At 47.3% G+C, this 15698-nt stretch overlaps 1 protein-coding gene across 6 annotated transcripts in view; it reads left to right on the top strand.

Moving 5' to 3' along the window:
• The window catches only part of CLDN1 (claudin 1), a 42399-nt gene that overhangs the window by 14109 nt on the left and 12592 nt on the right, over positions 1 to 15698 (top strand). The window lies entirely within an intron of this gene.

Genomic DNA, 15698 nt, shown 5'->3' with positions numbered 1-15698 from the left:
ATCCTTGAGGTCCCTGGCTCAGGTGACCCTGATCCAATGGGCCTGGGTTGTAGCTCAGACCAGGGGTGTTTCTCCATGACAATGGAAGAAGAAGTGAATGGAGGATTACCCATATTTTTTCAAGGGATCGGCTTTGTTGCACTTGTGTCCATGCAGGGCTCCATGAGGGAGTGCTCCGCACCAGTATAAATCACTTCACAGAACATACTTCTGGGTGGAGTGGGAGGGGTTGGAGTGAATGACATCTGACTGGCAGCAGCTGCTCAATCCCCCCATCCAGGCTCCCCCTTTTCTCTTTCGATAAAATCCTGAGGTTTCCTCCTGTGTCTTGACAAATCTCTCTCTCTCTCTCTGTCACACACACACACACACACACACTCACGCACTTTACTTACTTTCTTAAAGCAACAATCATCACAGGAACACAGTGCTTCCCCTGCCTTGACTGCTGAAGCTGTGAACACTCTCCTTCTCTCCCTCTCCCCACCTCCACATTCTTCCTTCCTTAAATAAACAATCATTATAGCAACACAGTGTTCTCACTGCCCTGCTAAGATCAATTGAAGCTTCGAAGCTTCGACATTAAGGCTCTCTAAATGCATTATTTCTATTCATGAGAATCTCAGTAACTTCAGGAGTGCGCATTTCAGGAACAAGCCTCATTGACCACAATGGAAGTTACTTCTGAGTAGACATACATATGTTTATGCTGGCAAAGACAGGGAGGGGAAACAAAGGGATGGGGAACCAGCCCCCTTTCTAACCCGATGCTGCACAGGAATGAAGGTGTGGATTAGTTACTTCTGAAAGCAATAAACCAAAGACTGGAGAATCACAGCTTCGGGAAAGCACTTTACAGCCTTTAGGGAATTAGTGCTTTAAAATGTGCTATTTCAATTGAGCAGGATCTCTGTAAATGCTGGTGTGCTCATTCAGGGGACAAGCCTTGTTGACCACAATGGGAGTTATGTCTGAGTAGACACTAATTGGTTTGTGCTGGGAAACACAGGGATGGGAAACACAGGGACAGGAAACCCTTGACTGGGGTCTAGGGGTGTATGGATTCCCCACCGTCTGTTCTGGTGGGGAATCCGTGGGGGGAGAGGCGATCTTTTCCTCCCCCCCGGAATCCTCTGGAGCAGCTCCGCTTTGCGAGGATTCTGGGAGGGGGAACCAGCTTGGGGGCCACTTACCTTCTCTCCTGCCAGCCAGAGCTGTTCGCCTCCTCCCTGTCCCTGCCGATTGCCATGTCTTTTCTTCTTCTTTTTTAAAAAAAGGCGATCAGCAGGATGTGCTCATAGACTTAGACGCAAATAGAGTCATGAATCTTGCGTCTAAGTCTATGTGTCCATAGACTTATACGCAAGATTCACGGCTCTATTTTGCATCGAAGTCTATGGGCACATCCTGCCAATTGCCTTTTTTTTTTTTTTTTTTTAAGAAAAGACATGGCAATGGGCAGGGACAGGGAGGAGACAAATGGCTCTGGCTGGCAAGAAGCAGCCGAGTGCCGTTCCACCTCCAGTCCTCCTGGAGTGGAGGTAAGTGGTCCCGATCCGCTGCGGATTCCTAAGGCCGGATTCCAAAGAATCCGGCCTCATTTGAATCCGCAGCAGATTTCTCTGACATCCCTACTGGGGTCACAGTGAAAGGGCTAGCATACTTGAGGTCATTGTGGGGGCTGGGGCACACAGCAACTATACCAGGGAGAACCCGACTTAAGGAAAAGAACGGACTTTAAGCAGTCTCAAGAAATCCATTTTTTTCCCTGGTAAGCTCCGGGGTGGCTGTGGGATGGCCACGACATCGTGTATCCCTAACAACCTCAACACACAGCCAACACGGGGTACATCGCTGGTGGAGACGCCCCCCTGGTCATTATGCTGGGACCCAGGTTGGTTTCTAACACCTCTGCCTCCGGCGCCACTAGTCTGACAGCTCTGGCCTGGGAAGCGTTGAATTCAATGACATGCAGAGTGAATGGAGGCTGGGGAGCGTCCCTGGGGCTGGTGCATCTGCTGGAGGAGAGGTGGGGAAGCAGCTCTCAGAGTAGCCTCCGCCTCCCAGTTTGTGCAAGGCATTAACTAGGCTGAAAGTAGTGCATGGTAGCGCAAGTCACTTCTGGGCCAACGAGCTCCCTCTGTGGATGAAGAAGGCGCCCAGAATGCACCACAGGGTATTTTGTGCCCTCACAGAAGATTCTGGGTGAATTGTAGACTCCCACTCCGTTTGTATCAAGTGCTGCTAAAGCTGGGGGTGGCACCTAGACATCCAGGAACACACTGATCATGACTTTCCCTCCAAACAGCCACTGTACCAGAAAGTTTCCTCCTTCATCGTCAGCAAGTGTTGGCAGCTTTCAAGATGTAAGCCCTGATGGCAGTGCAAGTCTCTGCTTGCTTTCTGGGAGACACCTCCTTGTGGAATGCCAAGCCTTTTGATGGTTCAGCAACCAGACCCCAGGCCTGTTCTTCTCCCTACCCAGAACATCTCATGCACAGTCTCCAAAGGCCTCTGCCAACGATGGAATTCAGGGCAGGAGCTCTGCAGGATGCTGTCTTTTGCCTTTGTAGTGGTTCTGGCCACTGGATTGTGGCTAAACATCCCTGCTTGCAGAAGGGTTAGGTGGGTTCAGCTCTCTCTCTTTCCTTCTGAAAACAACAGCACCAAGCAGAATCTTATTGTAGCGTCTTAGATGGACAGATTTATTTTTTGTCTTGTCTGAGAGCAGTTTCCATCCCCCAATCAAGAAGCTGTAAAGATTAGAACATAACAGGGAGGTGAGGGAAGAGATTGTCTTATACATCTTGTCAGCCCCGTGCAAGCTCTGTAAGAAAAAAGCAGCCTCCTGGTGTAGAACATACCCAGTTCCTTCCACCAATCATCATAGGATTTGTTTTCCATGCTGTTGACTGTCTTCTTAAAGCATGGCACCCAGGACTGGGCACAGGACTGAGCATGAGGCTGGACAAGGGCAGAATAAAGCAGGGCTATGACTTCTCGAGTTTCTGAGTCACAAGAAGGAATGGATTCTGCACTAGCACAGCCTCATTTGGAGGACTGTGTCCAATTCTGTCCACCACACTTTCAGAAGGATGTACACAAATTTGAGTGGATACCAGAGGAGGGTGGCGAAGATGGTCAGCAGTATGGAAAACAAGTCCTAGGAGGAAAGAGGGAAGGGACTGGGAAAGTTTAGCCTGCAGAATAGAAGGGACATGATAGCCCCCTTTAAACCCCTGAAGGGCTGCCACATGGTAGAGGGCAAATACTTGTTCTCTGCTGCCCCACAGAGCAGGACTAGATCTAATGGGCTTCAGTTACAGGAGGGGAGATTTCGGTTGAACATTAGGAGTAACGTCTTGATAGTAAGATGGGCAAACTCACCTGTGCGCATGCCACATGCCAGTCCCCTGCCAGTTGCCTGCCCATTTGCTATGCACGGCAAGCCACCTGGTGGTCCATGGGTGCCTGGTGAGTGGCATGCAGCATCCTGCTGCTCCACCGAGCTGCGATTTTGCACAGAATGGAGGTTCGATCTTTTCTGTAAATCTCCATTTTACGTAAATGGCTGCCATAAACAGGTCCCTTTACACAAAATTGCAGGCATAAATGGTGTAATTAGACCATTCATGCCTGTAATTTTGGGTAAATGGACCTCTTTATGGCCACCATTTACATAAAATGGAGATTTATGGAAAAGGTCGAACCTCCATTCTGTGCAAAATGGTGGCAGGGCGGAGCAGCGGGGACCACCATGCTTGCCTGACTCGGTGCACGCCGAGTCGGGCAAGCATCGGGGTCCACAGATCCCAGTCCAGGGGACTGACCTGGAGGGAAGCTGCTGAGCTCAAGCCCCCAACTGGATGCTCGCGACATCCATCCCTACTTGACAGTGGGAGCAGTTTGACCATGGAACCAGTTATGGGGGGTATCTCTTCTTGCACACTGGAGGCCTTCAAGCAGAGCCTGTATCTGTTGGCAATGCCTTAGCACTGGATTTTCTGCAGAGTAGATGGTCTACGAGGGTGGCTGGGGATGATGGGACTTGTAGTTCATCCAACACACCTGAAGGTCACACGGTTGAGAAATCCTGACTAATTGGAACCTTTAGGGTCAAAGGAAGTGTATTACCTCTGAACATCAGTTGCTGGTTCAGTAGGGCTCTTGTGTTCTATTCTTTTGGCCACGGTTCTGTTCAGGGGCCCACGTCGGATCAAGGCAAATGTCAAAGGAGAAGGATCCGCATTGGAAATGGTTTGGTCTGCAAGAAGCTCTGCCCTCCGAGCTGGGAACTCATTGCAAAGCTGTATTGCTAAGCATACTCTCTTGGAAGTATTTCATGGGGATCATCGTTGTGACTTCCTTCAGCGTCGACGAAAGACTGGGCTGTAAGCAGAGCCAGCTGCAGGTTTTTGAGGACCCTGAGGACCCTTGGGCAAGTGCCCTCAGTGGGGCCCCCGTCAGTGGGTCTGCCTTCTCTCCACCACTGTCGCCAACTGCTCTTGCTCCGCCTGCTCTTTTGGTTAGTGCCACCATATGCTGGCTTGGCAGTTAGGGAGCCTGTGAGCTGGTGGGCAGAGCATCTCCTCCTCCTCCTTCTCGCCACCATCATTCTCTGGTCCAGAACAGAAAGCAGGCGAACCAGCAGGTTGCCACGGTGAAGAGGAGGAGCAGCTGCGAGGGCCTCTTGTCAGAGGGCCCCTGCTGAGGTGGGAGCCCTCGGCAGGGGCCCAACCATGCCTACGTTTGATACTGGCCCTGACTGTAAGTTAGAGGGTTGTGCATGTGATATTGTGAATGAGAAACAGTCTTTTTCTGTGTGTTCAGGAAGGGGATCAAGAAAGACACATCTTTTTAACTTGGCTCTTTAGATTGTTGTGGTGGTTTTTAAGCTTGTTTTTAAAGTATTATATGTTGTCGTCTCCCCCCCCCCGAACCTTTTGTAAACCCCTTGGCTGGTTTCAGAAAGGTGGAATAGAAATACAACAAATAAATAATGGATAATATATTTTGGAAGATCCATTTAGATATGCATACCCAATATCTAAGTGGATCTTCCATGTCAAGAGGAAGTCTACTTTTGAATAGCAGTTGCTGAAGAAAATATGGCAGGGAATAGGTATTGCTTCATTCCTTGTTTGTGGGTCCCCAGAGGCTCGCCATTGCTGGAGACACAGTCTTGGGCTCAACGAGCCTTCGTCTGATCTAGCAAGGCAGATCATATGTTCACTTCATATGTTCATATGTTCATATGTTCATATGTTCATATGTTCACTTCTTTTGTCCATCTGGATCAGGCTCCAGTATATTTAGGGTTTTATTGGCATCAAGTGGGACTTTGTATTATTGTGCCTGAAAAACACCAAAGAACTAATCCAGGGTGGGGGGTGTGTGCATTTTTTATGTTTTTTTATTATTATTTTTGCAAAAGCTGCACCCTCTGAACCATCTCCAAAAGCAGCATTATGTTAGGATTCTTTTATAGCCAGCAGTTATCATTTGCACAGGAATTTGCCTTCCATCAAAGGGAGGAGAGGAGGGAGTAACCGGAAGCCAGCCGTGCAACAGCAGGAAAAATGACCACTTTAGAAATAACTTCTTGGGACATTCTAAGAGCAACAGATTTGGGGCAGGACAGGGAAGACATTGCTGAGGGAGGGCGTGAAATGTGCCAAACCTAATACTCATATCCTGTATTTCAAAATCCACCTCAATCCAACACTGTGTGTGTGGGAGGGGGGGAATGCAGACCTCTGTTTTTAAGGAAATGTAAGATAGAATTAGTGGCAAGAGAGACATTTTCACCAGTATTCATGACAACACTAGTCACATCGCCCATAGGGCAACGAAACATCTCGCTCAGCCTTCTCCAGCCTGGTGTCTTCCACTTGAGTTGGACTGCAGTGGGGAATGATGAGATTTGCAGTCCAGCACTCCTCGGGGCACCAGGAAGGCTGTGCTAGCTGCCTTCAGACATTCAGTGAACATATGGGGAGAGGGGGAAGACCTGCATGCACAACACTAGTCACATTATTTAGGGTGGTTAAAAGGGATTGTGAAGAGCTCCAAAAGATCTCTCCAAACTGGGAGAATGGGCATCCAAATGGCAAATGCAGTTAAATGTAAGCAAGTGTAAAGTGATGCACGTTGGGGCAAAAATCCCAACTTCAAGTATAGCCTGATGGGATCTGAGCTAGCAGTGACTGACTGACCAGGAAAGAGATCTTGGGGTTGTGGTGGACAGCTCAAAGAAGATGTCAGCCCCGTGTGTGGCTGCTGTAGAAAACTAAGAAAAGGCAAACTCTGTGTGAGGCATAATTAGAAAAGGGGTTGAGAATAAAACTGGCAACATCATACTGCCCCTATACAAATCTATGGTGCGGCCGCACTTGGAATACTGTGCCCAGTTCTGATCACCACACCTAAGAAAAGATATTGTAGAGCTGGAAAAGGTGCAGAAAAGGGCCACTAAAATGATCAAGGGGCTGGAGCAGCTCCCCTGTGAGAGAAGGTTACAACAGCTGGGATTGTTGAGCTTGGAGAAAAGGAGGGTAATGGGAGATGTGACAGAGGTCTACAGAATTATGCCTGGTGTGGAGAATGTGGATAGGGAGACATTTTTCACCCTCTGTAAAAATACTAGAACGTGGGGTCATCCTATGAAGCTGATGGATGGGAGATTCAGAACAGATAAAAGGAAGGACTTCCTCACACAGCACAAAGTGAAACTATGGAATTTGCTACCACAGGATGTAGTGATGGCCACCAATTTGGATGGCTTTAAAAGGGGGTTGGACAAATTCCTGGAGGAAAAGGCTATCAATGGCTGGCTACTAGTCCTGATGGCTTGTGCTCCCTCCAGTACCAGAGGCAGTGAGCATATGTACACCGGTTGCTGGGGAACATGGGTGGGAGGGTGCTGTTGTGCTCATGCCCTGCTTGGGGGTTCCCAGTGGACAGCTGGTTGGCCACTGTGTGAACAGAATGCTGGACTAGATGGACCCTTGGTCTGATCCAGCAGGGCTCTTCTTATGTTATGTTCACATGTGCATAGGGTCTATTATAGGCTTTCAGAATGAATGCGCACAGGGTATTGGTGTGAATTGCTGCCACAATCACCACTCCTCCCTCTCGGTGTATTCACCAAACATTTCCAAGGAGTTTCAGAGAAAAAGGCAAATGCGTCTCTTGCGGTGAGATTCCTCTCCAAGGATCCACATTGCTCAGCTTTGCATCTGAGTAAGGGCCAAAATCCCCTTCATGGATCACTGCCTTGTTGTGGCGAAGGGGCTTGCGTAACTCAGTGAAGCCATAAGCTATGCCGTGCAGGGCCACCCAAGACGGACGGGTCATGGCAGAGAGTTCTGACAAAATGTGGTCCACTGGAGAAGGAAATGGCAACCCACTCCAGTATTCTTGCCAAGAAAACCCCATGGAACGTATCACAAGGCTAAAAGAGATGACACCGGAAGATGAGCCCCTCAGGTCGGAAGGTGTCCAATATACTACTGGGGAAGAGCAGAGGGTATTTCCAAGTAGCGCCAGAAAGAGTGAAGCGGCTGGGCCAAAGCCGAAAGGACACTCAGCTGTGGATGTGTCTGGTGGTGAAAAGAAAATCCGATGCTGTAAAGAACAATTTTGTTTAGGAACCTGGAATGTCAGATCAATGAATCAAGGTAAGTTGGAGGTGGTCAAACATGAGATGGCAAGATTGAACATCGACATCTTGGGAATCAGAGAACTAAAATGGACAGGCATGGGCGAATTTAATTCAGGTGACCATCGTATCTACTATTGTGGGCAAGAATCCCTTAGAAGAAATGGAGTAGCACTCATAGTCAACAAAAGGGTGGGAAAAGCAGTACTGGGGTACAGTCTCAAAAATGACAGAATGATCTCAGTACGAATCCAAGGCAAACCATTCAACATCACAGTAATTCAAGTCTATGCCCCAACCACTGATGCCGAAGAAGCTGAGGTTGATCGGTTCTATGAAGGCCTACAACACCTTCTAGAACTAACACCAAAAAAAGATGCCCTCTTCATCATAGGGGATTGGAATGCTAAAGTAGGAAGTCAAGAAATCACCGGGATAACAGGCAAGCATGGCCTTGGTGTACAAAATGAAGCAGGACAAAGGCTGATAGAGTTTTGCCAAGAGAACACGCTGATCATAGCAAACACTCTTTTCCAACAGCACAAGAGGCGACTCTACACATGGACATCACCAGATGGTCAATATCGAAATCAAATTGATTATGTCCTTTGCAGCCAAAGATGGAGAAGCTCTATACAGTCAGTAAAAACAAGACCTGGAGCTGACTGTGGCTCAGATCATGCGCTTCTTGTTGCAAAATTTCGGCTTAAATTGAAGACTGTAGGGACACCACTAAACCATTCAGGTATGACCTAAATCATATCCCTTATGAATACACAGTGGAGGTGAGGAATAGATTTCAGGGATTTGACCTGATAGACAGAGTGCCTGAGGAACTATGGACCGAGGTCCGTAACATTGTTCAGGAGGCAGCAACGCAATCCATCCCAAAGAAAAAGAAATGCAAGAAAGCCAAGTGGCTGTCTGATGAGGCTTTACAAGTAGCTGAGGAAAGAAGGGAAGCGAAAAGCAAGGGAGAAAGGGGAAGATATATCCAACTGAATGCAGCGTTCCAGAGAATAGCAAGGAGAGACAAGAAGGCCTTCTTAAATGAACAATGCAAAGACATCGAGGAAAACAACAGAATGGGAAAGACTAGAGGTCTCTTCAAGAAAATCGGAGATCTCAAGGGAACGTTTTGTGCAAAGACGGGCATGATAAAGGACAAAGAAGGCAGGGACCTAAGAGAAGCAGATGAGATTAAGAAGAGGTGGAAAGAATACACAGAAGAACTATACAGGAAAGATCTGAATGTCCCTGATAGCCATGAGAGTGCGGTCACTGAACTTGAGCCGGACATCCTAGAAAGTGAAGTCAAGTGGGCCTTAGGAAGCATTACTAACAACAAAGCTAGTGGAGATGACAGTATTCCAGCTGAGCTATTTAAAATCCTAAAAGATGATGCTGTTAAAGTGCTGCATTCAATATGCCATCAAATTTGGAACACTCAACAATGGCCGCAAGACTGGAAAAGGTCAGTTTACATTCCAATTCCAAAGAAGGGCAACGCCAAAGATTGTTCAAACTACCGCACAATTGCGCTCATTTCACATGCCAGCAAGGTGATGCTCAAAATCCTACAAGCTAGGCTTCAGCAGTATGCGAACCGAGAACTACCAGAAGTACAAGCTGGGTTTCGAAGAGGCAGAGGAACTAGAGATCAAATTGCCAACATTCGCTGCATCATGGAGAAAGCAAGAGAATTCCAGAAAAACGTCTATTTCTGCTTCATTGACTACGCTAAAGCCTTTGATTGTGTGGATCACAACAAACTGTGGCAAATTCTTAAAGTGATGGGAGTACCAGACCACCTTACTTGTCTCCTGAGAAACCTGTACGGGGGTCAAGAAGCAACAGTAAGAACCAGACATGGAACAACCGATTGGTTCAAAATTGGGAAAGGAGTACGACAAGGCTGCATATTGTCACACTGCTTATTTAACTGATATGCAGAGTACATCATGAGAAATGCTGGATTGGATGAATCAGAGGTCGGAATTAAGATTGCTGGGAGAATTATCAACAACCTCCGATATGCAGACGATACCACCCTAATGGCAGAAAGCAAAGAGGATCTCAAGAGCCTCTTGTTGAGGATGAAAGAGGAGAGTGCAAAAGCTGGTTTGAAACTCAACATTAAAAAAACGAAGATCATGGCATCTGGCCCCATCACTTCCTGGCATATAGAAGGGGAAGAAATGGAAGCTGTGACAGATTTTACTTTCTTGGGCTCCAAGATCACCGCAGACGGTGACTGTGGCCATGAAATTAAAAGATGCTTGCTCCTTGGGAGGAAAGCTATGGCTAACCTAGACAGCATAGTAAGAAGCAGAGACATCACCTTGCCGACAAAGGTCCGTCTAATCAAAGCTATGGTTTTCCCAGTAGTAACGTATGGCTGTGAGAGCTGGACTATAAGGAAGGCTGAGCGCCGAAGAATTGATGCTTTCGAACTGTGGTGCTGGAGAAGACTCTTACAAGTCCCCTGGACAGCAAGGAGGTCAAATCAGTCCATCCTAAAGGAAATCAACCCTGAGTGCTCATTGGAAGGACAGATACTGAAGCTGTAGCTCAAATATTTTGGCCACCTAATGCGAAGAGAAAGCTCCCTGGAAAAGACCCTGATGCTGGGAAAGACTGAAGGCAAAAGGAGAAGGGGACGGCAGAGGATGAGATGGCTAGATAGCATCACCGATGCAATGAATATGAACTTGAGCACACTCCGGGAGAGAGCGCAGGACAGGAAGGCCTGGCGTGCTCTGGTCCATGGGGTCACGAAGAGTCAGACACGACTGAACGACTGAACAACAACAAAGGGACAAAATAGGGCTGTGTGGCCATGTGTCCTCTTTTATAGAAGACAGTCCTCTGTTTGAAGGGCTGTCCAGCCTAATGTTGTTAGAAAGGTGATGAGCCATCAGAAATGTTGTCCATCCCCAGTGAGCCCCCGGACAGCAGCCTGAGCAAGGCACACGGGTCGCCTGCTCACGGCCTTCTCCGCTGGGGCGAGGTGGACTGTGTTTCTATAATATCCCCTGGGTGTGTAGCGATTGGTGGCCATCCGCCTCTTTTTAGAGAGGATGGCCCTCTATTTGAAGGACTGTCAGAGGGCAGTTCTATATTCTGAAGAGGTGCAGTCCAAGTCCAATTTAAAGATAAAGAACCATCAGGGGAAGAGGTAAAGGGCCTTGAAGGTGCACATGGACAGCAGACTGAGCAAGGCACACAGCTCCCCTGGTCACGGTCTTCCACGCTATGGTGATATGTGCTGTATTTTTATTTAAATTATAATCATTCTCCCCAAATTTGCATCTGTATGTATAAATCAGCACGTGCAAATGTTATGCAACTCAGTGTCCTCTTTTCTCTTTTTTTTTTTTTTTTTTTGGTGCATTTCATCTTTTTTGGTGATTCAAAGTGGCCACTCTCCATAAGCAAACAGTGTTGCAGAGATTCTTGGGGTCTGGAGTGAGGGGCAGGGGATGAAATGTCTCCTGAAGATTGGGGGAGGGGAGGCAGACATCTTCTGGGGGAGGGGGAGATTCAGGTGGGAGTGATTGCATTACTTCCTAACTCTTTTTATGAGGTGGTTTGTGGGGCAGCTGACCTTTTTCTCTACAGTGCCCTGGTAACAGTGCTACATTATTTCTTTCCCTGCCCCACCTAGAGAGGCGGGGGGTGGGGGGAGGTTTTGTGCAGCCCTGGACTTTAAAAAAAACAAACACCTGAAGTACAGTCTTGGGAATCTTCACTCTTAAGTGGAAAGCACTGAAACCAAAGGGAGTGCTTAACACTTTGCCTGTTGGCTGTTTATCTGCTCAAAATCTCCCCCTGTTGATTTCTTCTTGCAGGGGAAAAGAGATGCATATTCATAATTTTTCTCTGCAGTGAGGAAAGCAGCTGGAGGGATTTTTAGTGGGAAAATCTCCTAACAGGAAAAGGTTTAAATGTCCCCACCCCTGCCCTTCAACCTTTTGCTCCCAATTGCAACCTCTGTATGCGACTTTTCAGTTTAAGAAAATGGAAGGAGTAAACTAAATGCATTTGCATGCTACATCTAGTTTGGCCCTGTGAAAGCCATGATGGCATGGCTGGCAACCATGAAAACGTACATTTCCCACATTCACTGGCTGGGCTTTGATTTCATTTCCCTTGTCCAGTGTTGCCCTTTGGCTGATTCCAGCTTCTTTCCTGTAGTCTTAGAGCAGGGATGGGCAACTTGTAGCCCTCCAAATGCCCGCCGCTGTCTTAGAGGGTAGAGCCATCTTAGCTTACAGGTACAAAAAACCCTGTGAGTCCAGCGTGGCAAGTTGACCAACTCAGGGAGAACCCTGGGCCTAGAAAGTACCATCAGAAGTAGCACCAGTCATGCTCCTAGTCCCACTAAAGCTTCCCAGTGATCTTTTGCTGCCACTACTCCACATTTATTAATCTCCATGTAATCTTTCTCATGCTGCCTCAGAGAGGTTCAGACAAGGGGCAACTTTACTGCTAGATTCAATTAAATGTATACAGTGGGGCAGAGAACCATAATAACTATAGAACTGAGCTGGAAGGGGTAAACGGGTCCTCTAGTGACTAATCTGAGCCCCTGTCCAAACACAGGCCCATCCATTCACACACACACACACACACACACACACACCCCACACACATTCAGTCCTGTTTTGCTGCTATTCCCACATGGGTTATTGTAGGGTGGGGGATGCCTGGCCCTCCAGATGTTTGTGGACTGCTACTCCTATTGAGCCCTAGCCAGCATAGCCAGCGGTTCATTGCCTGCAAGATTTGTTTGGCCTTAACAGTGCAGACAGCCAGATAGCTTTCCTATGTTCTACCCCTCACCTGGTCTCTCTGACTTACACCCATGAATCTGTGGCTACATTTTCTGGCTACAATCCTGACCCACACATGGGTGGTTTGAGTTCCTGAGTAGGGATACATGAGAATTTCATTTTTGCTTGCAAAATATGGGAGCACACCCTGTTTGAAGCCCCAAATGTGAGTGTGAGCATGTGTTGAAATTGTTCGCAAGTTGCCGGACATGTGCTTACATTTGGTTTGTGTAACTTTCCCAGTTTACTTTTGCACCAAGTTCCTAATTTGTGCCAATTTCCTAATTTGAACAAATGTCACCTGTGGACTGAATCAGCCCCGCTTTAGTCTATGGAGAAAAGTTGCACAAAACAGGAAATCTGCACAAATTTCACATTCGATTGCTGCTCGGTTTCTGCAATTTTTCCATTTGTGCAGAGTGAGCAGCAATTGCAAACACAAACAGGAATCTGGCATGAGATGAGTGGTGGGAGGCTGTTTGGAGAATCCTAGTGATCTTGAATATCGCTGGTTCACCCATCCCTATTCCTGAGAGCTATTACTGCTTGCTGACTTTCTCCTTCCCACTGAAGATCTTGGCTGTGACTTCTTACCACACACAGATAGGTGCTTCATTCTCCGGTACGATTTGTTACCTATAAGGCAAACTGACTGCACCTTTGTCCCGCTAAAGTTCATGGTTGTTCATGACCAGGAAAACATTATCCTTGCCTTTGGGATCTACCATTAATCCCCAGCCGTGTCCGCTGCCAAAATGTAACAATTATGTGGGTGGTATTATTTTGCACATCTGTCTGGGAAAGAAGAACTCGGGAGGCCCATTCTCAGCTGCACTATTGACTAGCAGCATCTGTGGCCATCGGGCAACAGGAGCCTCATTTCTGGATATCTGGATGGTTGGTGACCCTTGTTTACCAAAGCCGGCAGGGGTTTTACAGCCAGGAAGTCATCCATTTGGCCCAGGATTTGCTCATGCAAATGACCTATTTGTTTGATAAGAATTAGGTTTGGCCTGAAGTCATTTCTAAAAAAAATGTTTCACCTACAATTACCAGTTTTGCACTGTAATTCATTTCCTGTGTAGTTTTTAAAGCATTTTTAACATTTATTGAAAAGTGGCTGTTCTGGTATGTTCTGTTTTTGTGTGCGTGTGCGTGTGCATGCTTTGTTTTGTTTTGTTTTGTTTTACAATGGGCATCAAACTTAACTTCAAAGATAAGAAACCAGCTTACATTATGCAGTGGGGTATTTGGGGCCAGGAAGATGAGCATGGAATCTGCAAAAAAATGGTGAAGCTTCAAATCATGTTTAACCCCAAACTGGGAGATAAGTTGGTATGTAGAGCCCTGCTGGCTCCCAGTCTCAGTGGCTCCAATTGTAACCACTGCCTGGAGGGATAGAAGAGCTAAGAGAACCTGCAGGCATTGCTGCCTCTGCAAGTGAAGGCGAAGAAAACAGGAAGGGCTCTGAGTGGTTCAGGGCCCTTCCAGGATGCGGAGTGGGGAGGGTTTCCATTTCAACCTGCCTGAGGATGTGAAACACTGGTGCTGGTCTTGGCACAGGGAGGGCTTCTGCCCTAAAGGGTGGCCTTTGTTGTTGTTTATTCGGTCAGTCGCTCGCTTCCGACTCTTTGTGACTTCATGGACCAGCCCACGCCAGAGCTTCCTGTCGGCCGTCGCCAAAGGTGGCCTAGAAATATTGAAATAAATAAAATAATAATTTTAAAAAATCCTTCAACCTTGAAGCTCAGCACAGATCAGACCTTCAAGGCTTGTAGGATGATGGGAGTTTACAATCTGAAATATGTAATGGGCCAAAAGACCATCCATGGATTAATAATCCAGGCTACAGCGTCCTCTAAGCATGAGCAAAGAGATAGCATCTCAACAAAGTACCTATAGAGGAATCAAGATACAAATTAAAGGGGATAAGGAGAAATAGTTATCTTCTTCTTTCCTCTGGAATTTAGAGTCATCCAATGAAACCAATGTGCAGCATCAGATTCAGGACAATTGAAAGAAGTACTTCTTCATGGTGTGTGTGGGATATATCTTTCAGTGGCTATTAGTCACCATAACTAAGAATGGAGCAGTAGCAGTGGACCACTGAATAATGTCAGTTAGTGAGGAGCAACAGCAGGGATGAGCTTCAAGCTCAGGAGAGGACTGTTACCTTCAAGTCCTGGCTGGTTGTGGACTTCTCAGAAGCTCTGGCTGGCCACCATGAGAAGCAGAATGCTGGACTAGATGGATCCAAGATAGGCTCCTCTTCTGATCTTATGAGGGTACTTTAAAGGTGAGTGGGCACAATATACTGGGACATTTTGTGCACAAGTCTCACTGGAAGCTACAGGAAGCTACAGATGGATATTACTGTAGTGGCCCCTAGAGCAGCACTCTATGATCTTGCAGTGCCCCAGGTGGGGGCACACTCGCCAAAGAAGTTGGCTATCCCTGGAGCCCCACTCATCTGACTTGGGTTATCATCACACTAAAAGACCCTGAGTGTGGGCAAAGTCCATCCACATTGGATCTGGCCACAGGAACATGATACATCACTTTGTAGTTGTAGCTGGTTTTCTCGGGAAACTCTCCAGAGACCAGAAAGACCCTAAACCCAATGGCAAGACTAGCCCTAATTGTTTTGTTAGCTTTGATCTCTCATGTGGAAAGTACAACACAGACCATATAGAAATCTCAGTTGTGCCCAGATGCCTCCAAGAGAAATTCTTCTCACGGTAGCCTTTCTTCTCCTGCCAGCAGCAGCTTCATCCTTAGGGCAAATGGGCCTCCTCCATCCCACCTGCTTGCCTTCTTGAGCTGCAGTATGCCCACCACTGCAGCCCTCTCTGGGCAGCACAATCTGTACAATGCTTTGTCCCCACTAGGCTTGCTGGAGTGGCCACTGGCAGCTGCCTCCCTCTCCCTCTCCTGTCTAAACAGTTGGTGCCACAGCTGTGCCCAGGATGGTGCCATGCATCACCCCGTTGGCTAGTCAGTTTAAAACAAAGATTCTCACAACAATGCCTCAGGAATTCCAATTCTGTGGAATTTCTGAATATCAAGGGAGCAGAAAGAACTGCAGTAAGATGACAGACATTTCTTGAGGTGTCAGTAGGGAGAAGGCTGCACATTTCTGCCACAGAGAGTTCTTAATATTTCTTTCTTCGACTGCCAACTCCCGTCGTCCCAATGCTACCTTA

Source organism: Heloderma suspectum, chromosome 3, assembly GCF_057233095.1.
Source record: "Heloderma suspectum isolate Gila_16-S chromosome 3, 16-S_ref, whole genome shotgun sequence".
Taxonomy (NCBI): Eukaryota; Metazoa; Chordata; class Lepidosauria; order Squamata; family Helodermatidae; genus Heloderma; species Heloderma suspectum.
Note: the sequence above shows the minus strand (reverse complement) of the source record. Positions and strands in the feature narration are given on the sequence as shown.